Genomic DNA, 26,066 nt, shown 5'->3' with positions numbered 1-26,066 from the left:
CCGAGATCACACCACTGTACTCCAGGCTGGGCAACAGAGTGAGACTCCATCTCAAAAAAAAAAAAAAAAAATTGGAAAAAGATAATTATGAACCACCACATATTCTTCATAGTCTATATCTTTGTTCTCTTACTGAGAGAATTAGGGGATGACAGTAGGATACAATTGTAGTTCAGGCTAATAGAAGTGCCTGCTGAAAGAACATGGGTGAGGTGATGACATACCCTCTTGAGCTGTATCTCAGAGAGGGTTCTCCTACAAGGATTCAAAGGGATATGTTGCTGCCTAGGGCTGTTCACATACCTGATCCGTCAGTGACACGTCGTCATCAAAGGTGACTCCCTAGTCAGGAGGTGAAAACGTCCCCACAAAAGAAGATTTAAAGATGGGACTTTGAATGTGTATAAACAGTAGGTTAAGAATCTGGCTTCTATTTTGAGGTAGAGCCAGAGCAGAGGGGTCATTTACAAACACTGGGCTCTCTTATACTTCCACAAGGTTGGAGACTTGGGATAACCTCTTACTTAGAAATGCTTCTAGACTTGGGAGGCCCAAGTGGGGGGCAGTGACAAATTAGGCACAGGGTGTGTCCCCTGCAATCTTTTTCTGAGAATCATCAGAGGCCCAAAGCTTCAAATAAAAAGCTGAGGAAATTTGGATCTCCGCCAAATATTTTGCTGTCTTGCTCTCTGTGACATTGTGGCCTACCAGAAAATTCTGCAGCACAACAGACGTAGAAGATGCAGAGGGAAAGCATATCTTTCACAGTTGCTAAGAAAATAGATCACATTTTTAAAAATATCTGATTTGTGTTCTAGGTAAGATAAAGAAGAGCTGTGAAACAAGAAAATGCCATATAAGGAAGAACAGCTGAGAGAAAAAGGCACCATTTTGAGAAAAAATAGCATAGCTAAAAATTTTAAAGGCTGACACAAAATATTAAACAGCATTATCAGATTTAAAATTGGCAATTGGGGTCAAAAAAGAATAAAGTTGATGGTGCAGAAAAATTGAATTTGTGTTGAAGGAAATGTTTGAGAAATTATTCCAGAAATCAGAAAAAAAGGCCAAGGCTGATAATAGTGGGGAGACAACGATTTATAGGAAGAGAAGAAGGGAGGGATAGGGGAGGGGCAAGGGAGAGAGGGAAGGAGGGTGAGAGGGAAGAGGAGAAAATATGTGAAAAAGACAAGAATTTTGAGCTGAATAAAAGAAAATCCCATTCTAAAAGAAGCATCAGTCATCAATAAGGACAAGATTGATTGTTTAATACCTGGTGCTTCAATAATTGGTAATGAACTAGATCTCACCTCATACAATACCTCAAAATAAATCTTATGGATATAATGTAAAACAAATTACACAAAATAATTTAATAAAATCAAAGTGAGTATTTACTAACTTGATGCATGGAGGAGAATATTCTGGTCTTGGAAGCAATGAAAAAAATCTCAATAAAAGGCTGGGCAGATATGAGGAAACTAAAATTATAGAGTAATGCAGGCCGGGCGTGGTGGCTCATGCCTGTAATCCCAGCACTTTGGTAGGCTGAGGTGAGCGGATCACCTGAGGTCAGGAGTTCAAGACCAGCCTTACCAACATGGAGAAATCCCGCCTTTATTAAAAATACAAAAATTAGATGGGTGCGGTGGTGCATGCCTGTAATCCCAGCTACTCAGGAGACTGAGGCAGGAGACTGAGGCAGGAGACTCGCTTGAACCCAGGAGGTGGAGGTTGTGGTGGCCAAGACTGCGCCACTGCACTCCAGCCTGGGCAACAAGAGCAAACTCTGTCTCAAAAAAGAAAAAAAAAAGGCAAAAGTCAATATTGGAATAGTGTTTCAGTAAATACAACAATGTCCTTCCCAAGTGAATTTAGTCAACCAGGGAGGGGTGTAAGAACCAGAATCCAGACTCCTGACTGCCATTTCTAGCTGGAGAGACTAGACAGTGTGCATTGACCATGAAGAAACCAGAACCACTGGAGGTCATTCAATGCTATGTGCATGGAGTCAAGATAAAAAGTGCTATGGTTGAACACTGCAACATTTAATCATTCTCCTACAAGGAATTGACTTATGCAGCTACTAGCATATTTATTACAATGACCTTAAAATTAATGTAGTTGTTGAACTATGATGCCTACTTTCTTGACCATATTGGTACAGAAATTTGCCAAAACTCAAATTGTCTCCTGAAGGAAATGAAGAACTAAATATAGGAGAAAACTAGCTTGAGGTAAGACAGAGAGACTCAGAAGGCAAGTAGACCCCTGCCAATTACAATTTGTCCTGAAATCTACATCTAATACAGACTAAGAGGAAAGGACTTGTGAACCTAGATGCTTTTTCTCTTTTTTCTTTCTTGGAATATACAGCTTTTATTTTTCTCTATATTTCCTCTTCTTTTTCTCTTCTTTGTCTTTTGCTTATCTTTTCTCACTTTCCCTTTTCTCTTTCTGAGTAAAATGATTGTCCATAGGCATTGAAATGAGACAGAATCCCCCAACCCCCATGCAGTCAGTTCCACCACTTGTTGACCTTGAAACCCTAGATACATTATTTATGAGTCACAGTTTTCTCTTTTGTGAAATGGAGACAAGAATATCTAGACTCCAGGAGTTTACAAGGATTAAATGATATAATGCATGTAAAGTTCTTGGCAGATTAGGAGCTCAGGAAATAATGGTTCCCTTTTTTTTCATACTGCTTCTCCCTCTCAAGTTCTCCACTAGGCTGAGCATTTCTGAGGGTCTCAGGCTAGACAATCCATAAAGCTCTACTTGCCAAAAGACAATCTGTGAAATGTCCAGTTACCTTTCAGCAGCAAGGAATAGAGGATAAGATCAGAGTAACTTTACACTGGTGTCTGATGTAGTTTGGATGTATGTCTTCACCCAAATCTCATGTTGAAATGTAATCCCTAATTTTGAAGTTGGGGCTCGTAGGTGGTGAGTGGATCATGGGGATTAATTTCTCATGAAAAGTTTAGCACCATCCTCCTTGGTACTGTCCTCACTATACTGAGTGAAAACTCCTGAGATCTGATTGTTTAAAAGCAGGTAGCTCCTACCCACTCTGGTTCTAGTCCTTCTCTGACCATGTGATATGCCTGCTCCCACTTTACTTTCTGCTATGATTGGAAGCTTCTTGAGACCTCCCCAGAAGCAGATGCCACCACACTTCCTGTACAGCCTGCAGAACTATGAGCCAATGTAACCTCTTTCCTTTACAAATTACTCAGTCTCAGGTATTTCTTCATAGCAATATGAGAATAGTGTACTACAGTCTCCTACCCCCAAACACCACCACGTTTCCTGCTCTCTCACCCAACTCCCAAGATCTCATCTCCCCATACCCAGTTTACTGTGATCTTATCAGTTTAATTTCATTAGGCTGGAGATGGTCAGAGTGTGAAGTACTCCAGATTAAGAGGATTCCAACACATAGACTGTCTGAGAAAGAGACTGCTCAACAATATTTGCAAAGAGTCAAGGGCTAATTTTTTGGAACTTTGTGTATGAATGTTGCCTAGGGAGTCTACCAGCAATGACGGTCACTTCTTTCTTCATAGCTGTCCAGATCAGTGGTTCTTTCATTCCTTCTAAGACAAGCAATAATGATCTATTCTCCTCCTTCCAGATAACTCTGGAAATAGGAGATGGGCTAGATTTCCACATCTAATGTCCTGGCTTCCTTTCACTGCAAGAAAGCACTGCATCATTCTGACCAGGTTGGAAGTTTGACTGTGCTGATGTGCACTGGTGCAGAGACCAGGGGGGCTAATGTCAAGTTGTAATAGGTTTTTTCTTGCTATTAACCAGCCTGGCAAATAGGGGATGATAGGGAGGCAAACCTAAGCTGAAAACAAAATAGGAGTACGTTTCCATAAATAATAGAAAACATATAAATGGGCATTTGTTATTTAGCTCAAGTATTGATTGAGCACCTACTAAGACCTGCTAAGATCTGGAATGATAAAGACTTAACAAAACACAATTACGGTATCAAAAAACTCACTCTCCAGCAGGAAAGACGCCTTTGTAAATAAATAAGTGCAGCTTAGTTATTTAATAGTACACTGTGATAGACATTGTTGTGATAGAAGTCTGAGGGGTACCACTGTGGCATGTTGGAAGAGGCATCAGTTGTGCCAGGGGGTGACCCCTGTGGTTCTCTTGAGTGGCTTTGCTGCAGTTCCTTGCATGTTCCATATTGTGTCTCTGAGACCCCATGTTAAACATCAGGGCTTTCTCAGTGCAACGAAAACACCTACCTAGACACCATTTGGCCTTTCAGAGTCTTGATAAGTTCTCGTATGATATCTTATTCAACCAGACTACAATTTCAATTACATCTTCTGAGAAAGATGTATTGAATCCAATTTAGGAGAAATGCTGAAAGCAGCTTCAGAGAATCCAAAATATGTTATCTTTCTTCTAACTCCCACGCTGAAGTCCCTAGTAGACTGCCCAGAGTGGGTGGAATCCATAAATCATTCAGGGAGAAGCAGCATCAAGGCAATTGGGAGACATCAGCCTCACAAAAGCAGCTCATCTTGTCACTGCTGGATCATCTTATTAAATGGCCACAAAAATATACAGTAGGAGTCAAAGAAAAGTAAGGGCTGGCTGACCTGGGTTATTTGCCCTCACTTTCAGGTCCCTGTCTTCTGAATTCTCTTTTCACTCTTTTCCAAGAAATTGTTTGATTTATGAATTTTCAAAGGGTGTTTGTGTCAGCCTTTCCTGTGCAGCACATCTCACCATTGGGTGAAATGCTTGAGAGTTAATTCCAATAAAGGAAGAGTTTTAGTGCCTTTAACCTTGTCATGGTCAATTACATTTGAATTAAAACTGTAGAGTAAAAATCTGCAAAGGAGCAGCCATCGGTTAATGCACACAGTTTGGCATTTTGTGCTTCAGAACACTTGCACACAAACACACTACAGAGGGAAAAATAGTTCCCTTAGTAACAGTTTGAAGACTTTGGAGCCACATTTGGATAGAGAGAAGTCACTTGATATTCAGCTTTGAATGTTAGACAACAAATTTCCATATTGCCATGCAAACTGACTCAGCAGGCAAAAAGCTCTCTCTTGTGCTAAGGAATGTAGGCAGTCCTGCCCTTACTCCCCATTTCTGGAAGCTAAATTAATGAGCAGGCTTCCAGAGTTTTAAAATAGGAGTACCCTTAATTCTGGCCTAAAAAGACCCAATGCATATGACTGCTTCTCAGTGAGAGGGTAACTTAACAAAATTAGAGTTCAAGGAGATAGAGGAGAGTCACTACTGTCTACAGGTAAATGTATTAAACGTGCTTGGATACTCAAAAGGCAATTAGCATGTAAATTGAATTATGAAGAGGTGAACACAAACAGTCCTGTCACTAAGGACCTATCTATAGTGGATTTGATGCCAGAGTTTGACCTGCAATCCTCTCTAATGAGGTGATAATGAGCTGTGGAGGCCCACAGGAACTGGTGGGTGGCAATGCTTACAAGGTGAGGTAAGCGGACTTCCATGCACACAATCAGTCCCAGAATGTAGCAATGAAGTCACTAACATTAGCTGCCATCACTTCTTTTAAACAGAAAATGTTTTGCCGGAAACCACACTGGTTGAAGGTTAAGCTTTTTGAACTTTTGAAGTTGTCAGTGGTTCCCAAGGAATGACTTAGAAATCAAGAGATAAGAGGAGACTTGGCAAGGTACAAAGATGGTGGCATCACACAACATACATCCTGCACCTAACTACATTATGGAGACTCTTGACCTGGAAATCCAGACCCAGACCCACTCTCTGTCCTCAAGATTCATCCTAAACTTAGGTAAAAAGGAATCAAGAGTTCCTGGCCTATTCTCTGAACTCATAGTTAAGACTCCTTTGCTCCAAAGGGTCTGAAGCTCTGGTCATTTAATTCAAAACTTGTCCATCTCACAGAAGAGGAATAAGGTCACCATGGTGGTGTCCCTGTAGCCCCAGCTACTTGGGAAGATGAAGCAGAAGGATCTTTTAAGCCAGAAGCTGCAGTGAACCATGATCGCACCACTGCACTCCAACCTGGGTAAGACAGCAAAACCCTGGCTCAAAAATAAGTAAATAAATAAACAGTAAAAACTAAAAAATAAATAAAACTTGTTCTAAAGTTGTATTCCTCTCAAAGATTGAGTCTCTGTCTTGTTTTTGCCAGGGAATTTGAATTCTCTCTCTAAACCCTAGGGCAAAAACTAAGGCCTGGCAAAAACCGCAGGGCAAAATCTAAGTTCTGACCCCTTCTTTTAAAAGTCCAGCTGAGAATGGCTGGTGGTAGGCCCAATCCCCACTAGACAGACAACAGAGCTCAAAGCCCAGGGAATGTGTTCAGAGTTATCAGGGAAGGAAGCCAGAGGAGAGGAGCTGAGCTAGCTGGTACAAGAACACACGTTCTCAGAACAAAGGCGGAGAAGAAGAACCAGGAGTTTGAAATAGAACCATAACAGAAAATTATCTTAAAGGAAGCAGAATATATATACACATATGTATTTTTTAACTCCAGCAAAACTTGGCTGATAATACACAAGTACAAAAATGGGTCTGTGGCAGTAATGAGATCCTTGGAGTACGAGAGTATTCATGGAGCAATAAGACAGAAATGAGTTTGCCCAAAGACCTTTCCTAGCAATCATTAACTGGAAGTTGTCCCCTATGTGGCTTGCTTTGGCTCTTTTGTTTAGAGAAGGCTGAACTATTGCATGCATATTGATTGGATGCCAATCAGCTGCGTTGGCCTTCTAAGACCTGCATGTTCTGGCTCTCTGGCCCTGACTGGCCACTCAGAATCCATCTGTTACTCCTTATGATAAGTTTTAAAGAGGAATATAAAATACAATGAGAACCAATAACAAGGGACATGGCTGAGTCTGTAGAGGTCAGGTGAGCCTATCTGGTGGCATTTAACAGAATACTTGAAGGATGAAGGGGGAATTAGCCAGAAGGAGAGTGGTGGCTGGGAGCAGTTACCCAGTGACAATGTTATAGGAAAGGGGTCCCAATCCAGACCCCAAGAGAGGGTTCTTGGATCTTGCTCAAGAAAGAATTCAGGGCGAGTCCACAGTGTAAAGTGAAAACCAGTTTATTAAGAAAGTAAAGGAATAAAAGAATGGCTTCTCCACAGACAGAGCAGCCCTGAGGGCTGCTGATTGCCCATTTGTAGGGTTATTTGTTGATGATATGCTAAAGAAGGGGTGGATTATTCATGCCTCCTGTTTTTAGACCATATAAGGTAACTTTCTGACGTTGCCATGGCATTTATAAACTGTCATGATGCTGATGGGAGTGTAGTAGTGAGGATGACCAGAGGTCACTCTAGTGGCCCTTTTGGTTTTGGTACGATTTAGCTGGCTTCTTTACTGCAATCTGTTTTTATCATCAAGGTCTTTATGACCTGTATCTTGTGCCAACCTCCCATCTCATCCTGTGACTTAGAATGCCTTAACTATCTGGGAATTCAGCCCAGTAGGTTTCAGCCTCATCTTACCTAGCTCCTTTTCAAGATGGAGTTACTCTGGTTCAGAAGCCTCTGACATTTCCCCCCTCCCTTTTCAAACAGAACCCTTAATCCTAAGGGTTACAGAGGATGAAGAGCCATCTTCTGTAACTTCTTCAGGTTGCCTAACTATTAGGGTCTCTTGTGTTCAGGGTAGAGAGGAGCTCAGTCAGAAAGCATCAGTATGGTGAAGGCCATTCATGACTCTTGAGTTTTGACAAGAGGTGATATCTGGAAGATTAATAAGTGTTTAGTTTAAGAAAACATTGAGTAAGCTTGTTCTGTATTGCTATAAAAGAATATAACAGCAATATATTCCATAAGAGTAAAGCAAAATAAGTAAAGTTGTTCCAAGTAAACTGAATTAGAAGGCTTTTCATGAACTGGGCAACTGTTGGAGCTAAGCTGATATGGGGTTAATAGTGGATTGTAATGTGCCCAGAATTAGAATACTGATCCAGATTTTTATATTACCCATTCCTCTTGTTTCTTCTGAGCAACAATCAGAGATCACTGGTTGGTTCACAGGAATAAGCAGAGTTAGCCTAAATTGCAGAAACAAACTTAAAAACAACTGATGAAACTAAATGTAATAACAAGTATACCATCATTTTTGAAACATAATATTTCTCTCTCTCCAGTTTCCCATTTATGGTAAGACTGATTTGCTTTATTATACTTGGCCTGATTATTTGTATAAAGTGCAGCAAGAATACTTCTTTTTTTTTACATAGGTTCTTTTTAAATTGGCTTTTAATGGAACTCTGTTCCATAGAAGGAATTTCAAATAAGACTTTTTTTTAAAGCTGAGCCCAGCCAAGGTTTTGTACCCTCGAACACCTATGAGTTGGGTAAATTTCTTTCTTCTTGAGGTCCCAAGATAACTTGGGGTTCCTGGACCTGATAGACAGTGACATTCGTTACTTACCCCAGGTCAGAAACCCTTTACAGGGACTGTGTAGACAAGGTAGGAGGCCAGTTCCCCAAGTGATTTTTATTGGCTTTAAAAGTTAAGTTTAATTCCTTAAAGAAAAATGCAGGATTGCTGTCAGAGCCTTGGTAAAATAACCAATTTCTCCAATTGTGTCCTGTTAAAAAAGAAAACAGATTCTTATTGCACTTATGCAAATAACTATATTGCCATAAGTTAAGAATACTCACAACTAGCTTCCAAAACCTGGAGAAATCAGGTAGAGAGAAACAAATATGTTCCAAATTTTGTTCACAGCAGTATACTTTACTCAATTGCTACAAGCTGTAAATAGCTCAAAATAAAAGTTTCCTTGACTCTGAAAAACAAAACAAAGAATCAGCAATATTTTAAGAAAAGCTAAAAAGATTACTTCAGTTTTCTTTTGGTTCAGCTAATTCAGTTAAGTCCTGTTCTATTTGATATTTATGAACATTCCAGCTCTTCATGAGAGTTTTGAAAGTTGTTTTCTCTATTTTAATGTTACAATTTTCAAAGTTATCAGAAAAACCTGCATTTAAGAACACCTATTAGAGTTCTACAGTTGATTATAAACCACCCTCTAAAGAGAATTAAAACAAAACAATTGTCTGTGGGTAATAAAAAGTTTTAGGACAGCCACTATTAAAGCCACAATTGATAAGGAAATTTGGTTACTTCTGCAGTACACAAAATTTTACATAACAATTATAATTATTAATAAAATACACAAAGTCATGTAAGAATTATAGGAGTTTCCCATAACTTTAGATCATATACCAATGACACAATTATGCAAATATAGTTCAAAGAAAGCAAAACAGCATTTCACATTTGATAATGCTTCCTGTATGATTTTTATGCCAAATAAGTCGTTTCACCTTTACATTAATGTACTATTAATGTCAAACCCAATTTTTAATAAAAGCTTATAGACATATTTACCCAATTTTAATGTTTAACCATAAGATAAGATTCTCATAAACCTTTTATAGCCCTTTACATTTTTTTGTGAAAGAGCAGATCAGTGTTCTAAGGAAAACCTGTTGTGCTTGAATTCCAATGTTTAATTTATAGAAAAACTGAATAATACCCTTTCAACTTTAGCCAATATGTTCACGCACAAAATCTCTTACAATTAATTTTTATAAATCTTCCACAACTTGTTTAAACCTTTAGATTCTTTCATACTTAAAAAAATTATTTAACCCTTTAAGCAAAAAAAAAAAAAAAAAAAAATCCACCTTCCCATGCTTTCTTATACTCTTTTACCAAAGTACCTTCTACTTTCCATATGCAGCCTACATGTAAAACTGTTGTTTTAATAGTCTTAATTACATGTTACAATGTTAACTTTTAGTGACTTTTACTTTTGGTAAAAACCCTGGTTAGTAAACAATTTTAATTGTGTACTAGGTGTGGAGCCTAGCCTAGGAAACACCAGGCAGAAGTGCAGATAATGGCTGACTCCAGCATAGCTAGGGGGCGTGGTTAACTCCACATGTCCCCAGGCCTTATCTAGAATCCAGTGTCTCCAAAGTAGGTAAATTGAACAATTTTCAAAAGTCAAAGAAACAGTTTGACCTTAAGGCATTTAGAAAATTTGATGTCTGACCTTAATTTAGACTAGATGTTTACATTTTCAAAACATTTTATTTTGCCAGTGATCTTTAAAACTGTCTTTATTTCCAAAAGAGTACTAAAGTCATGTGAACAAAAAGCCATTAAAGTTTCTATTTATCTGGCAAAATATTTGATTTGAGCACTTATTTTTCTAAGCCAATTAATTAAAGCTCTTTTGTATATAAACATTCAAAACGTATAAATACACAGACAGGGAGAAGATTCAGCACTTGTAAGATTTTTCATTTGTCAGTTTCTTAATTGGATTACTGGCTTCAGGGTGGAGCACTCGGAGGCACAGGGCCAGGACAGCATGTGTTTCTAGGATGAAATAAACAGCTGAAGGTAAAGACAGATCCCCATTTATACTAGATCCTGGATCTCCAAAAGGAGGGAAATACTTCGGGAGAAGACAGTGCAGTGCTTTTACCAGCTGTGCAATTCACTGCAAGGCAACCCAAAGCCAATCAGTCCATTTTGTAATCAGGCCATCCCTCATGTAAGTCTCATCTCCTAGTGAGGGGTAAGGATGTTCCCTTATCTTTCAGGTGGCCAAGAGCATGCTTCTCTGATCCAAGTGTGCGAAGAGTCAAGTACCCCTCCCTAACTACTATTAGTCATCCCTTAAAGTATATTTCCTACCTACTTATTACACCCCAAAGCTCTCTCATACTGTAAAGTAATTTCTGATACCCCCAAAACTCAAAACCATCAGATAACACAATGCAAAACAGAACAGAGCCTTTGATTTTGAAAGGTATCTGTCTGCCTTTAATTCCTGGTGTTTTATGAGGAAAACAGAGATTTGTTTTTCTTTTTTTCCCAAGACGTGGTCTATTGCACCTCCTCTGTTTTTCCCAAGGAGTCCCACGCTACCAGAAGTTATCTTAAGGCCTCTCATGTGTGCACTGAGTGGCAAGACAAAAAAAAAAAAAAGGAATAATTCAGTCAACTGAGAAGAAAAAACCTTTCTCCAGAAAAACATGTTCCAAGAAGAGAAAAGCATAAAGGACTTTTAAATATATCTATAGCTTGTTTATCCACTTTTTAAGCTAACTTCTAACCATAGTGCTCTTTAAAAAGCAAATCCTAGGAGATCTCTTATTACCCAACTTTAGCCATGCCAAGCAGCCAACATTTCTAGCTTCTGAACTTTACCAAAGGTGACCTCCTAGGTGCATAGAGAAAGGAAAATTTAAGACAGTCCACGGAGAAAAGAATAGACAAGGTCACGCAGATATTAAACCAGAAATGACTTACTTCCTAGGTGGGGAATAGAATCCAGACTGCCACTACAAAAGCACAAAATGTTAGCTACTGAGCTATATCACAGGGCAGCCTCTGTTTTTTTTTCCCCCAGAAGAAGTTCAGAGTAGTTAATTTTGAGCTTGCAAAGGCTTTTAACTATTTAATATGATCTTTAGAGCTAACTATGACATGAACCCTAAAATTCCTGTTCCCTGGAAGGCAGAGACCAAAAGTACTGCCACGTGGTTATAAGGTCAAGCTCCCAAGGACATCAAACAAGGTGGAAAGTTCATCTAGTTTTCTTGCTTGTTTCAGGGACCTGCAGCCAAGTTTGCTGCTGACCAGCTTGCTGGGTCATCTTGAAAATCAGGCTTACAGGTGTTCTAAGCCCATGTTTTTTCCTAAAGTACCCCTTGACACAGAAAAACAAATTAATAGCACAAAATACACCAGCTAACTTAAGATAGACTTAGAATACTTCTTCACATTAATCAAAACTTTACAGAGGAAATAAACACTGTTTTTGTTTGTTTGTTTGCTGGTTTTTTCCCATTCATTCAACTGTTTACACAGAGAGAGAGAGAAGCCAGAAATCTGACTGGTAAGAAATTGTTACACTTTGGCTGGCATCCCTGGCTTCCGGGTTCCCTTTCCCTGAGTAGCCCTAGTGATCTGACTTGCAGCACCATCGCCCTGGGGACCAAGCCATATCAAAAAGGAAAATTGTTATTGTTGTTTCATTCTGGCCAGAGTAAAATACATGTGATAAAACATAGACATTAGTCACTTTGCTTAGCACCCAATATCAAACTGGCAAGGCTTAAATTTGCCCCCAGATGGGCCCTGTCATCTTTAATCTAACCTCTGACTTGGAGTGTCGACACGTGGTCTCTGGGCAAGATGGTCACCCTGAGGTAATAGAAAAGATAAGAAAGGGAAAGGAGAGACAAAAAAGCATTGCCTGTGGCAGGGTAGGGAAGGCAAAATGATTAGGGAAGTCAGAGAAAGACACTCCCATTGAAGTGACACTGAAAAGTTCAGGCGGCTGCTTCTTGGTAACAAATGGATCTTTTCCAGCAATCCTATTAGCTCTCAAGTTTCCCCTTTTTGGGAGGAAAAATCTCCCCATGTCCCACCATCCTGTACATGCCTAAACCTGTCACCCACAGTCACCAACAAAGAGTACAAGGCAGATGAATCCAAAGAGAATAGCAGTTAACATCCCATAGTGTCAAACCTGTGCTTAGTCCAGCGGGACTTTACTGAGAGAGGCCTCTAACCCCCTAAATCTAAGAAGGGGCTCTTAACTGTCCTAAATTGGGCCTCCAACCCAAAGTCAGTCAAGTGTCCTTGCCTTTTATTAAGAGGGGCCTCTAACCCACTCTGTCTTAGGAGAGACTCTAACCCCCCTAAGTTGGGTCTCTAACTCAATCCCATTCTTTACCCAGGTACCCCGCCGCTTACCCAAAGTCATGCAATCAGTGCTGCACTCTATTTCCTTTGGGTCGGGAGGTCTCCTCAGTATTGTCCCTTTTATGGTTTGCAAGAAAGATGTTAGAGGACCTCAACACTTACCCAAAGGTAGCCATTGGGTCAGGGTTTCTGCTACAGGAAAGGGGTCCCCATCCAGATCCCAAGAGAGTGTTCTTGGATCTTGCACAAGAAAGAATTCAGGGCGAATCCGCAGTGCAAAGTGAAAGCAAGTTTATTAAGACAGTAAAAGAATAAAAGAATGGCTACTCCATAGACAAAGCAGCCCTAAGTGCTGCTGGTTGCCCATTTTTATGGTTATTTCTTGAGGATATGCTAAACAAGGGGTAGATTATTCATGCCTCCTGTTTTTAGACCATATAGGGTGACTTCCCGACGTTGCCATGGCATTTGTAAACTGCCATGGTGCTGATGGGATTGTAGTAGTGAGGATGACCAGAGGTCACTCTCGTGGCCATTTTGGTTTTGGTAGGATTTAGCTGACTTGTTTACTGCAACCCGTTTTATCATCAAGGTCTTTATGACCTGTATCTTGTGCCAACCTCCCATCTCATCCTGTGTCTTAGAATGCCTTAACTGTCTGGGAATCCAGCGCAGTAGGTTTCAGCCTCATTTTACCCAGCTCCTATTCAAGAAGGAGTTGTTCTGGTTCACATGCCTCTGACAAGAAGGCATGGCCTCTGCAAAGGTCTTGAGGCACAGACTGGCAAGGCAACTGGTTCAGTGTGTCCTGGGTCACTCTCCCCGATATTCCCTGCCAAACCACATCCCTGCCCTGGAGATGACTGGTAGAAAGGATTAAGGAAGGAAATGGCAGTATTTATTTACAGAGAAGCCTAACCTTCTCAGGGAAGAAAGGGCCAGGGCATGGGGGCAGTAAACTGGTGCTTAGAGAGATTGGGTTTCCTCTTTCACATCACTTTGGCCAACATTTATGAATTTGAAATTAAATAGAATATTTGGCAGTTCTGACATTTCACAACATTCTAGCTGAACTCCAGTTATAGCTCAAAAGAATAGAAAATCTTATTGTCAAAGTTACATACATACACACACACACACACACACACACACTCAAAGACACACATATACATACATACACACACACACATATATATATGCATATATATATATATATATATGGAGAGAGAGAGAGAAAGAAAGAAAGTTCCATTTTCTTAATATTGAATGATTTGAAACTCACTGTATATTTACTCAGCTGTGCACAGCAATTACCAAACAGCTAAATGGTCAAGAATTTCCATAAAGTAGAACACAAATACTTGATATTTATGCTTTAAAGTCTCCACTTTCAAACCATGATAATTTAACCCTCAGCATGGGGATTCCCTGCTGACACTAGGGTTTGAATGACAGAAGGGATCAACCACTGTATTTTGTTTCCATCAGGATCACATTATCAACCCATAATTTCTCCATATTAGAAAATAGCACTTAATTTTCAAATAACAGGCAGTTGTAGGATGACTTTGACCCCTGCCAACCAATGCTACCATCATTTATACCCCTCTTCTGTGCAAAGGCTGAGACAAGGAGCTGCTCCCTCTAGCCACTCAGAGACAGGACCCTGGGGCCTCTGTGACCTACAGCCAAGCCACCTCTCAGGAATGGTACTTCCCAGAAGACCTGCTTCCCTCCTTCTCTCATCCCTGAGAGCCTAGGGCCTTTAGCCCCTCTCTGAAGGGAAGCATTTGCAGAAATCCTCTGCATTCTGGCATCTTTCCTGAGTGGCAGGTTATTGTCTTCCAGAGGCTTCAGGACACATGGATTACATACAGACATACATTTATAGGAACATGGCTCAAACAAACTGTTTTCAAAGAAGTCCTGTCTCAATATTATAATTTATTTTGAGAGTTTTCAACTGTATTAGTTCTGAGGTATCATGTCTAGAGAAAAGATAGTGATTATTTGTGGTTTCAGAATCTCCAAAAGCAGCTGCATTCAGGAGAGGGTTGCAAAACAGCTACACAAACCGTGGAAAAGGAGAAACACAAAGCCAGAAACAGGAGTGAGAACTTTCAGGCCTTCAAGTCCAGAAAGACCGAACTCACAACAAAAGAAAACTGATGGTTATGAAAAATCTTAAGTCCATTTCTTGGCACATACCATTTTCTGTAGAGATGGTGTGAGGGGTGTAATTCTAAGGGAGCAAGGTATGATTTTAACATTTAAGAGTGCAGATGTGCAGAGCTAGGTTTGTGTCTAGGGATGCACACTTGAGATGCAGTACAGATTGTGAGAGTCAGAAACTTGGCTGGAAAGTTGGGCAGGTTTCCCAGGAAGAGGGAAGACAGGACACAACTTTTCCTGTTTCAAAAAATCAGCCTGGGTCCCCCACTTCCAGATGCAAAGGCCCTAGACCTTGTTGGAGTTGCTTCTTCTGGCTTCAGAAAGGGGTATCTCTGCCACCTGACTAATCCTTGTACCCAGCTAGGAAAGGGCCTTGACTGGGACTGGACACATCGGAAAGAATTTCCAATGACATTTCTTTAGTCTAATGATACCTCCCTGTTCAACAAAGACAACGGTTCTTATCAAATGCTCTGGCTCTGTACTAGGTAGTGAAAGAGAATGCGTTTTATGCCTGTCCTTAGGATGTTGATCTTGCATAGACTTGAAGGTGGGGAACATCATCAACTGCATACTGCCCATAAATGTGCAGGTTTTATTCTGATGACCATAGTCTTTACTGGAAAGCTTTATTTTTAAATCTCAAAATATCCTTCCAAAGAACTTCCTCCTCCTTTCTTGTGTAATGAACACAGTCATACAGAAAACTGCCAGTATGGGAATAAAATTGACTTGAGATAAAATAAAAGTTCTGACATAACTAACTGTGTGACCTTGAGTAAGTCATTGAATTCATCTCCCACTACAGAGAAAGAGAGATATGTTGACCTAAAATTTGAAGTGTTGGGATAAGGAATAAATGATATGTCATATACCAAAAGTCTAGCAAAGTTCTTAATCCAGCGTGTCCCAAACTTCTATTTGGCTACAAAACATACACTGTCTCTCCTCTAACTCCTACTAGTATCCCCAGAATACTTAGGAAAATCTCCACTCTCTGCATCTGCTGATTCCCATTTTCCAGTTTTCCTTCTTCCTGTGAGAGTGAGAAGCAGAACATTTAGGCTGGGACATTGCGGTTCCTTTGCCTCAGGCTAACTGACCTCTTCAGATGTCAAAGTATTGTGAACTCATACTGGGAATCCCCTTTTCTGAAGTGGCCTGACAGGGCTGTGATATTCTGAGAATCTTTGGCATAGTACCTATGTTCCACTGTGACCTTCCTGCATTTATCATTTAATTGGACATGTTTAGTTTTTACAATGGATACTTTTCTTCCCAGAACAATGTTGGGATAAATATGTCATTTAAGAACCTTCCTTTATGTTTTGCTGATCTCTCATCAAATTTTATCATGGTCACATAAAGATCGGATTGTCCTTTCTCTATGAGTGTGCAATGACTGGGGAGGTTGAGAGAAGGGGGCTAACAATAACTGAGCTTTTGCTGTGTGCTCCCAGAGGAGGATGTGGCAAGGACACAAGACACAAGACTAGAACTCTGCGGATGCAGCCTTGTCCATTGCAAGAAGGGGCAACCAGCCCTTTTACAGATGGGCAAACAGAGGCCCAGATGTTACTCATCTGGTTCATGTTCACATGATGCTGGATACATGCAGAGCAGATTATTTGTTTTTTCTGTTGCAGAATGACGTATTACCATGCTTCCTCTTTAGCTACCCTGAGGGTTTAGTGCTGGCCTCTCATGGTTTGCTCTTCCCAGTTCTGTCTATGGATTGTACACAAAGACTTGGCTGGCTTGTCAAGCTGACAATCGATGTTACAGAGGTCCTGAAGACAAAGAATCCCAGAGGATGAACTTCTGCCACTTGACCTGGTGGCCTGGAACATCCTGAGTGATTGATCTTCCCTCTGGGTCCTGGGAGGACCCAGTTCAGAGATCAAAGTTAGAGGTCACTGAGGAGGCATTAGGCTGAGAGAGTGTCCTTCACAGAAAACATGGAGACAACACCCCTGAATAAAAGGAACGGAATAATTAAATATAACTAGAGGATTAAATTTAAATTGGCACGCAACCCAAATATTAAGTTTGGGTTTTATCCTAATGTCTACCAGGGTATTAAAATCTTTTTGTTTCATAATATTCACCAGGAAAAATAGAGGTATAGTTTATGTTAGTTCTGTAGCTTAAAATTATCTTTTAAAAAAATTCTCACACTAGACACAATATTAGGTTGTTCTTATTAGTTTTTCTATAAAAACAAATTTGCAAGAATAGTCTGGTTTAAAATCTAATGGAATCATAGTTTGTAAATGCTCAGTTAAAGATTTAGGTGAGTATGATTGTCCCATCAATGAGAGCTGCGGAAATTTGTTCATGGAAATTAGATTTTTGATGCTGTTTCATTTCCCAGGTGGCATGTTATCATCTCTTTAGCTACATTTTCCATTGGGTTATTGCTGCAGATGTAGCCTCAATGTCAAAACATTTGGGAAAAACAGTATCATGTTGCAAACAGCCTCAGTGATACCTTGGGGCCATTTGGGGAAAGGGACAGACTATCCAAGGTTCAACCTCATCATGTCCACACTGACCTTACAGAAGCAAGATTCACAAACCTGTGGGCTGGCTGTCCCCTGCCTGGGCTATGATTGATTTAGAAATCATGTGGGGCTGAGGCTTGAAAGCTGTGAGTTGCTGGGGAGGATGGGGCTGGCAGAGACAGCTCTAAAATTGTCAGTGCATAATTGCGTGTCTGCCAGGTTATCATTATTCACTTGGGGCTGCAACAAGGATCACATTAATACACTGACAGCTGACTCCTTAGGAGAACAGCTGAGTAGAATCTCATCCTCACCCAGGAAAGATTCAATATGCAATCAAGGTAGGGGACAAAGCAAATCTCCTCAAAATTTCTCTCCATCCCTCTTCCTCTGTTTGATGCCCCTTTGGAAAGCTCATTTATAATGTAGCCATGGTTGCAGGGCAATTGCTATTCTGTACGTCTATCCAAGAAGAGACTCTGATATGTTGAACTATGTAAGACTCTGATATGTTGAGCCACTGAGGATTCTATTTGTGAAAGGGTTTAATAGGCATTTTGGGGAAAGGCCATGGCCCCTGTCACTATGGAGTTAAAACTCATGGTTGGTAAGACTCTGATGTAAACCTTCCACCCCAACAGGGAATGTGTGGGGCCCCGGGGCCCCTAGAAGGGTTGACATTTGATGTGATGCTCTAGGCACAGGTGTTTTCCTCAGACCAGTCCTATAGACAATATCCCTTGAATTTATTGAAAGAGGAGGTAGGATGAACAAGCAGATCAGCAACCCCAACAAGATTGCTTCTATCATAGGGCAAAGTGAAGACAGAAGGGCTATGGGTTGGGATATTCATAAAAACTAGGATAAAGTTGTTTATCCTGTTTTTTACCTGGAAAAATCTAGACTGAAAAACGGGGCTATCAGGACCCAGAAGGGAAGGGAGGAGAGCTGCCAGCAAACAGGCTACTTTTAGAGGGAGCACAGGGCCCATCCTGTGCTGGTACAAGGGTAAGTGGTGACAGCGCCACACCAGGGCTTTACAGCAGCAGACACCAGCAGAGCGGTCCTGGTCACCCAGACAGTAGTAAGTCCTGTTCAGGAAGTGGGTGGGCCACAGAGAGCTCTGTAGAAAAAGGAGGTGGATGTACCTGTAATTTCTCTCTGGCAACTCCATGCTAGACACAACTGCAGTAAGCAGTGGATAAGAACGCTGGAGCTGGAATCATACCACCTGGGTTCAAATCCTGTTCCTGCACTTGCTACTATTCATGACAGTGGAAAAGTTTACCACCTGTGGCAGACATAGAGATAGGTCACTCAAGTTCCCTTTCAAGAACGGACTTGCTGCTCAGTTGAGAAGAGTGCAGATAGCTGACGGCCTCTAGCTATTAGGCATAGGGTTCGTCCACCCTTATAAGCTGAAGTCATGCTGCTCTTAGGGCAGCCTTTCCAATGACTAAGCATGGTAGTGAAACAAGAGTCCAGGCATTTCCTTCAAAAGGGGGACTCCTCTAGTGGGCAGTCTTTGCTTTGTTTCTTCTTGGACTGTGCAGAGACCTTGTCAAGTCTGCACGGTGGTCTGATGGCCCCTGATGTTCTGTCACCCAGGCTGGAGTACAGTGGCATGATCATGGCTCACTGCAGCCTTGACCTCCCAGGCTCAAGAGATCCTTCTTCTCAGCCTCCCAAGTAGCTGGGACTACAGGTGTGCACTATCACAACCAGCTAAATTTTTATATATTTTGTAGAGATAGGGTCTCCCAATGTTGCCCAGGCTGTTCTCAAACTCCCGGGATCAAGCAAACCCCCAGCCCCAAGCAAACCCCCAGTCCCAGCCTCCCAAAGTGCTGGGACTACAAGTATGCACCACCGCACCCCAGGAATTACTCCACAATAAGCGTTTCTATTTCTAACTCCATCTTAGCCACTGCTTTCCAGAGCACCTAACAGTGCCATGGCCCTATGGCTCAGTTTCTTCACCTGCAAGTTGAAGATGGAGATAATCATTTCAGGCAGACAGGAATCAGGCAATGGTGGTGCTAAGCATAAGGAAGTAATTTCACTCCAAAGCAAAGTAAATGGCACATATAGAATCAGAGACTTGTGGGCACAGTGGCTCACGCCTGTAATCCCAGCACTTTGGGAGGCCAAGGCGGGCGGATCACGAGGTCAGGAGATAGAGACCACGGTGAAACCCCGTCTTTACCAAAAATACAAAAAATTAGCCGGGCAGGGTGGCGGGCGCCTGTAGTCCCAGCCACTCGGGAGGCTGAGGCAGGAGAATGGCGTGAACCCGGGAGGCGGAGCTTGCTGTGAGCCTGCTATGAGCTGAGATCGCGCCACTGCACTCCAGCCTGGGCGACAGAGCGAGACTCCATCTCAAAAAAAAAAAAAAAAGAATCAGAGACTTGTGAAACATCATGGCTTTGAAACAGTCTCACCCAATGCAAAACAAGCACTCAGTGACCCAGCAGCGCCTGTGATACTTGTGATACTACACCATTTCTTCAGGACAGTTGAACAGTTGCCCAGTGGCATGGAATCCATGTCACACCTGGAATTTTGAGAAGAACAAACTATTCACAAACAATACTCTTCATTATTTCAAACAGGGCAGGACTAGAGCCTAGAACCTGCTGGAGTCTTTCCTGGACTCATGAAGCCTGTATTTGCATGTCATGCAAGTCGATTTACATTGGACTTATGAGTGTAATCTCTCTAGAGAGAATGAGGTCCTTCAGACTCAAGTATATTCTCTGTCCTTCTTTCTTCTCTGGAGATATGCATTTGAACCCATGAACAACCAATGATTTGTGTGTATCTCAAGAAAATAACGGAAATGTGACCAAATATGTCAATAATTAGGGGAAACTAGAAAAGAAAAAAGGAAATCTCCAGGAACTGAATTGGTGTAGTCTTTTCCCTTCAAGAATGTACAACTACTGTCATTCGTGACATTTCGGGGAACTTGTGTGCTGAACCATGTCTTTGGCAGTGGCGTGTGCTGCCCATGGCTAAATCATTTTCTCACCTTGATTTGCCATGTGCATTGGCCCCAATAAATCACACCCCACTTATCCGTATGCCCCGACCTTATGTTTCACTCCCTCAATTTCTATGTTTTTCAGCCCTTTCAGGTTGAACAAATTTCTAAGTTGATATAAAATTTTAAATGATTAGACCACGTTTAGTGGTCCGATGTTTATAGCAAAGTATTATATTCTTAATTCATGGCTCCTTCCATTGTATTACCACACACACACACACACGTACACACAAACACACACACAGGCACAGACCTTTTTCCTTCTGCCTCGACACCATCATGTATCTGCTCTCTGCTGGAGCTTTCATCACTATGCATGCCACTTTACCTGTTTCCAACCTACTAAAGTTACTATGGTGCTAGGTCCTTCTAGCAGAATGGAGAAGTTTCCCATCTCTAATATTCTCACAGAATATTACTCTGTCCCTCCCTTGGTTCAAAGTTTCTGCCCCACCTAGACTCATTGGTAACCACTCAATGAGGTGATCTTTTCAGGGTGGAAATATTTGCTTGAATATTGCTGCTGTAAATATCAACATTTGTTGCACTGAGTGACTTCCGGACTCTTCCCCAGGACTACTGAAGAAAAAGGAAAGCATCTCTCACCCATATCTAGGCATGTATTAATACAGGCCTCTTCTCATGTCTTCTATGCATCTCTCTCTCTGTGTCTTTCTTTCTCACACATCCTCACTTTTTTTTTCTCTACACACACACACAGAAACATACACCTCTTCCCCCTCCCTCTGCATTCACCGTTATGCCTCCCCACTTACAGAGGAAAAAAATCAGAAGTGTTTTCCCCCATCAAACCTCCCTTCTGGACAGAAGAATATATCTGTCTCATTAGATGAGAAGCAAGGATATCTAAGTTTTCTAGGTTTGCTGGAGAGTGAGTCTTGCATTCCCTATGAGATGAGAAGTTCACATTCTTAGCAAACAGACAGGTAGAGTCATTGGGTTTTGTAAAGAAAGTCCACTAAAAGAGGCTGCTGGTCAATCCCACCTGGAAGGAGGAAATACGAAATACTAGACCAGCATCCCTAATGGCCACCACACTAGGAATGTGGTCTTGGGCAAGCTACCTACATTGTCCCTGAATTTACAAATGGAGATGATAATCATATTTTCTACACAATAGGACCACTATAGAATGAAAAGAAAAAAGACAACCATCCAGCCGTTGCACAGTGCTTGGAATATAGCAAATGTTCCCTAAATGCTAGATATTATTACTTTTGTTTCCTAGCTTGATAAAAAATTATAAAGTTTACAGTCGCAGAAAAAATAGAATTCTAACATATGTTTCACAATTTACACTGCAGATCTGCTGTTCTTTTGACATTTCTAGAATATTTCCAAGTGTAGCTATGTTTGCCCCTCTGGGCCACTGAGGTATGAGGTTGGCATGGTAAGGGGGACCCATTATCTCAGATTCCCATTTTCCTAACACTCCTCAAATGGCCCAGAGATCATGTTTGGTTTAATGTTTCATGCAACCTACTTTGTGTTTTACTTTTTCACAAAATGAAATGTTAATGCATGAAAGATCATTTACATATGGCCTACTAGTTATTTAAGAAAACAGCAATTAAACATGTTGAGATAATTAACAGTGTGCATACGACTAACAATGCTTTTTACATGCTAGACATTAATGGAGTAGGTGCCAAATAAATGTAATCCCACACTTCAGTTAGGATTTCTTTGTTAATTACATTAATTTACAAATTAAAAACAACAAACAATCACATTCATTCAAACACAATGAGTATTTTAAAAGTTGAAATAATCAAGGGGAGTTTCTGCTCTGAGGACAGAATGTAATGGATTAACTGTATTTTCTGTTCCTACCAGAGGACAGAGTAATTAAGGACAAGAAATATCCTGCTACACTGCAGGCCGTCCAGAATGGACTCATCCAACCTTTTCGTAAGCATAATTTTTTTTCAAGCTAATTTGCCTACTGGTATCCAACAAAATGGAATTGTTCTGCAGCTGTGATTCATGTGCCCTTCTGTGGATCTCAGTCCTGTGTGATCTCATAATACAGTACAGATTTTAACTGAGACACATGGAAACATCAGGTGAGCCCCCCTCTCAGAGAACCCTCTCAGCTCCCTGGGCCTGTGGTCACAGACCTTATAAGCTGGGGTGATTCATATCCATCATGTTCACAGCAACATTCACAATCCCAGGACTGCTCCCAGATCATCATAGTCTATTTCTGAAGGTGGTGACCCCAATGCCATTGCTATGGGGCAACCGGGAATGTATGTTCCTCAGCCACTGGCACAAGCAACAGTCCCATTGTAAGGCAGCGGAATCCAGGGTAAATAAATGTTAGACACACCAGCTCCATCACTGACTGGCTGAGCCGTCTTGCGCAAGATTACTTGCCTCAATATTTCTAAAAGTGTAAAATGTGGATAGGATATTATTATCTAATTTATGGAGTTATTTCAAGGATTGAAATGAGATAATCCCTTGAATGTTAATTTCTTCCACTTGTTCTGAATGTGTTTAAGCCCTTAGTATTCAGGCAGTTGCAGCAGGGTTCATTTAATTTGGAATAGAGGGAAGGAGAAAGAAGGGAAGAAATAAATCAGGAAAGAAGAAAGACTAAAAGGAGGAGGAAGGAAGGAAGGAGGGAGGGAGAGACGAAGAAAAGAAGGAAGAAACTGAGAGAGGGAAGGAGGAAGGATAAAGGAAAGGAGGAAGACAGAGGGAGGGAGGCAGAGATGGGAAATTGAAATTCTTTAGTTGTCTGTCTCATGGATCTACAGTCAGAAGGAGTGGCTCTGGCTGTACAGATAAAGACTGTAAATATAAGTGGCAATAAAAGGGAGGTAAATAGTGTAAGTGATAATTGGAATCTGGGTTTGATTCCCAGATTATGGCAGGGAAGGTAATTGGCATTGATCGATCATCTATATCAAATTTGACTTTGTGTTTGACATTTTACTCACACTCTTTTCATACAGTTGGTGAGTTTCTAGGCTCTAATTTGAACCCACATTTCTATCTACATCTCTGATTTCACAAAGGTCAAGACCTAAGTTCCTTTCCTAGTCTCCTTTGGCCTGTTGGGTCTGTTTGTGTCCTGAAGAGATGGACTTTCCACATGTCTGATTGTCAGCTTACTGCCCAGCAAGTTCTTGGGTACCCCCATGTCACAAGGCTCCAGAGAGAAGCTGTCAGATTTCCCACCCTGGGTGAAAAGATGGAGAAAGGCCCTAAACTTTATCTTCATGTGCCAGGACCCACAAGCTCAAGAAGTGCAGTCATTTCTTTGTTAAAAACATAGCTGAGTTTGGGGTCTCTGTCTGTATTGAAAGTACTTCTGGCTTCATGCTCAAAACTAATCATATATCCCTCTCCTGACCTTTCACAAAAGATTATAATTTGAGCTTCTATAGGCAAAGCAATTTTTGTTTACAAACCCTGGATCTAAAAAAGCATCAAGATATCAAGTATTTTAATGTTTATGGGCCTTTGTCCTACTTATTCCCTCTGCCTGCTTAGTTTTCCCTGGTACTTTCACATCCCATCCCCCTAGCCTGGTAAATTAGTATGGATTTTTCAACATTATCCCAATAATCACCTTCTCCAGGGAGGCTTCCCTGATTATACTCTTCCCTCCAAATGTGGGTTTGGGTCTGTCTTTCCGGGACTTCCATTATCATCATCATCACTCTGAGCGTTAAGTGCCTCTTTGAGCTTCTGTACTCCTTAGTACACCAAGTTCCTCCAGACATACTCTATGGCTTGATTTCTATTCCCTTATACCTACCTATTCGTGCTGAGATCTAAGGAGGTTCACCCCACCAAAAAATGGTCACACTCAACTGAATTAATTAATCTGATCAAGATGTTGAGGTCCCATGGAATCCAAACAGCTTTAGCAATTCAAGCAATTGTTAGAAGAATCCCAGCATGTTCACATTAGGATGAGCACAGTTGAAACTCATTAGTATGTCTCATCCATACTCCCTGGAAAGGGAGTGAGATTTATTTAGAGCAGGCCGTTTAATCCAGCTTCCTTCACTACATTCATCTATAGCCACAGGGACCAAGAAGAAGGTCAGAAATTATCCCATGATTTAATCAATGCAAGAGCTAATCTCGGCAGTTCAAATGAAAGGAACCACCTGTCCATCAGCAGCCCTTTCTTTGGTTATCATTACAGTTCAGTCTGAAAGTGAAATTTTCCTTTTGTTCCCGTTTTCTTCTCCCTGGCATTATACAGTGCTGTGGGACAGCCCTTCTCAAATCCACATGCATCTGAGAATCAACTGAGGATTAATCAACCAGATTCAGTTAAAATACTGAACCTGATTCAGGAAGTTTGGGGATGGGTCTGAGATTCAGAGATTACAACAAGCTCCCAGGCTAAGCACTGCTGCTGCTGGTCCATAGAGCACACATTGTGTAACAAGAGTACAGAGACACAGTTCTCAACCTCAGCTGTAAATTTCAATCACCTGTGGAATTCGATAAAACGTCCATCCCTGAGCCCTGTCTCAGACCATTTAAATCAAACTGTGGATGAGGCCCAGGTACGGTATTTTGTAAAATCTCTTCTGGAAATTCCAACACATAGCCAAAGGTGAGAACTGTTGGCCTAGACTACAAAGTGTTCCCAAAATGTAATCACCAGAATAGCAGCTTCAGCATCAACTGGAAACTTGTCAGAAATACAAATTCTCAGTAAATAGATACACAAAATTGTGGTCTACACAATAAATGAAATATCATTCAGCAATAAAATGGAGTGAAATACTGATATATACTACGACATGAACAGACCTCAAAAATACTATGCTAAGTAAAAAGAAGGTCAATGCAAAGGACCATATGTTGTGTAATTCCAGAATAGGCAAATCTATAGACACAGAAAGTAAATTAATGGTTTCTGGGTACTAGGAGTGGGAACTGGGAGTGACTTCCTAGGTACAAAGGATCTTCCTGGTGTGATGGAAATGTTACAAAAGTAGGCTGCATTGATGGTTGTACAAATAGGTAAAATTTTTAAAAATTACTGAATCGTACACTTAAAATGGTTAAACTTTTTAGTATGTAAAGTCTATCTCAATAAAAATAATGTAAATTTTCTTGCCACACCCAGACATGGTAAATTGGGAGTGAGGCCTATTAATATGTGTTTATCAAGCCCTCCAGGTGACTCTAAGGCACACTCATCTTTGGGAACTCCTGGTCTGGAGTGGGAAGGTCTTCAGAGGTCCCTGCTGCTAGGGTAGGGACATTGGTAGGAGTTTTAGAGTAAAACCACCAGAAAACTGCTCCAGGTCATTGCAAAGTGAAGGCAAAATAGCATTCCAGAAACAATTAAGAGTGTAGAATACAAGCTTTCTCATATTACTAAGAGATTTTTACTCCACTGTTTCTGGAATGTTATTTTGTAGTAGTAATTTTCCCAGGCTGCCTTCTCTTAGCCTCGGTAGCCTAATCTGTAATGAGAATAAAAACAAATGCCTTTCAGGCTCATTGTGCAGATAAAATTAAAGGACAAACATGAAAGCTCCTAACAGTAATAGACTCATATTGGGCACTTACACAGCATAC

At 40.9% G+C, this 26,066-nt stretch overlaps 1 long non-coding RNA gene across 1 annotated transcript; it reads right to left on the bottom strand.

The window, feature by feature from the left end:
- Positions 1-16,153: 16,153 nt before the first annotated feature.
- Positions 16,154-22,429, bottom strand: LOC105550475. The gene is made up of 4 exons (XR_001007731.1): positions 22,233-22,429; positions 21,294-21,486; positions 19,933-19,988; positions 16,154-16,903 (listed from the first exon to the last, which is right to left on the bottom strand). It is a non-coding gene; the product is annotated as an uncharacterized LOC105550475 (long non-coding RNA).
- Between the last annotated feature and the right edge of the window lie 3,637 nt (positions 22,430-26,066).

Source organism: Mandrillus leucophaeus, unplaced genomic scaffold, assembly GCF_000951045.1.
Source record: "Mandrillus leucophaeus isolate KB7577 unplaced genomic scaffold, Mleu.le_1.0 Scaffold488, whole genome shotgun sequence".
In the NCBI taxonomy this organism is placed as follows: domain Eukaryota; kingdom Metazoa; phylum Chordata; class Mammalia; order Primates; family Cercopithecidae; genus Mandrillus; species Mandrillus leucophaeus.
This window is presented reverse-complemented; position numbering and strand designations above follow the sequence as displayed.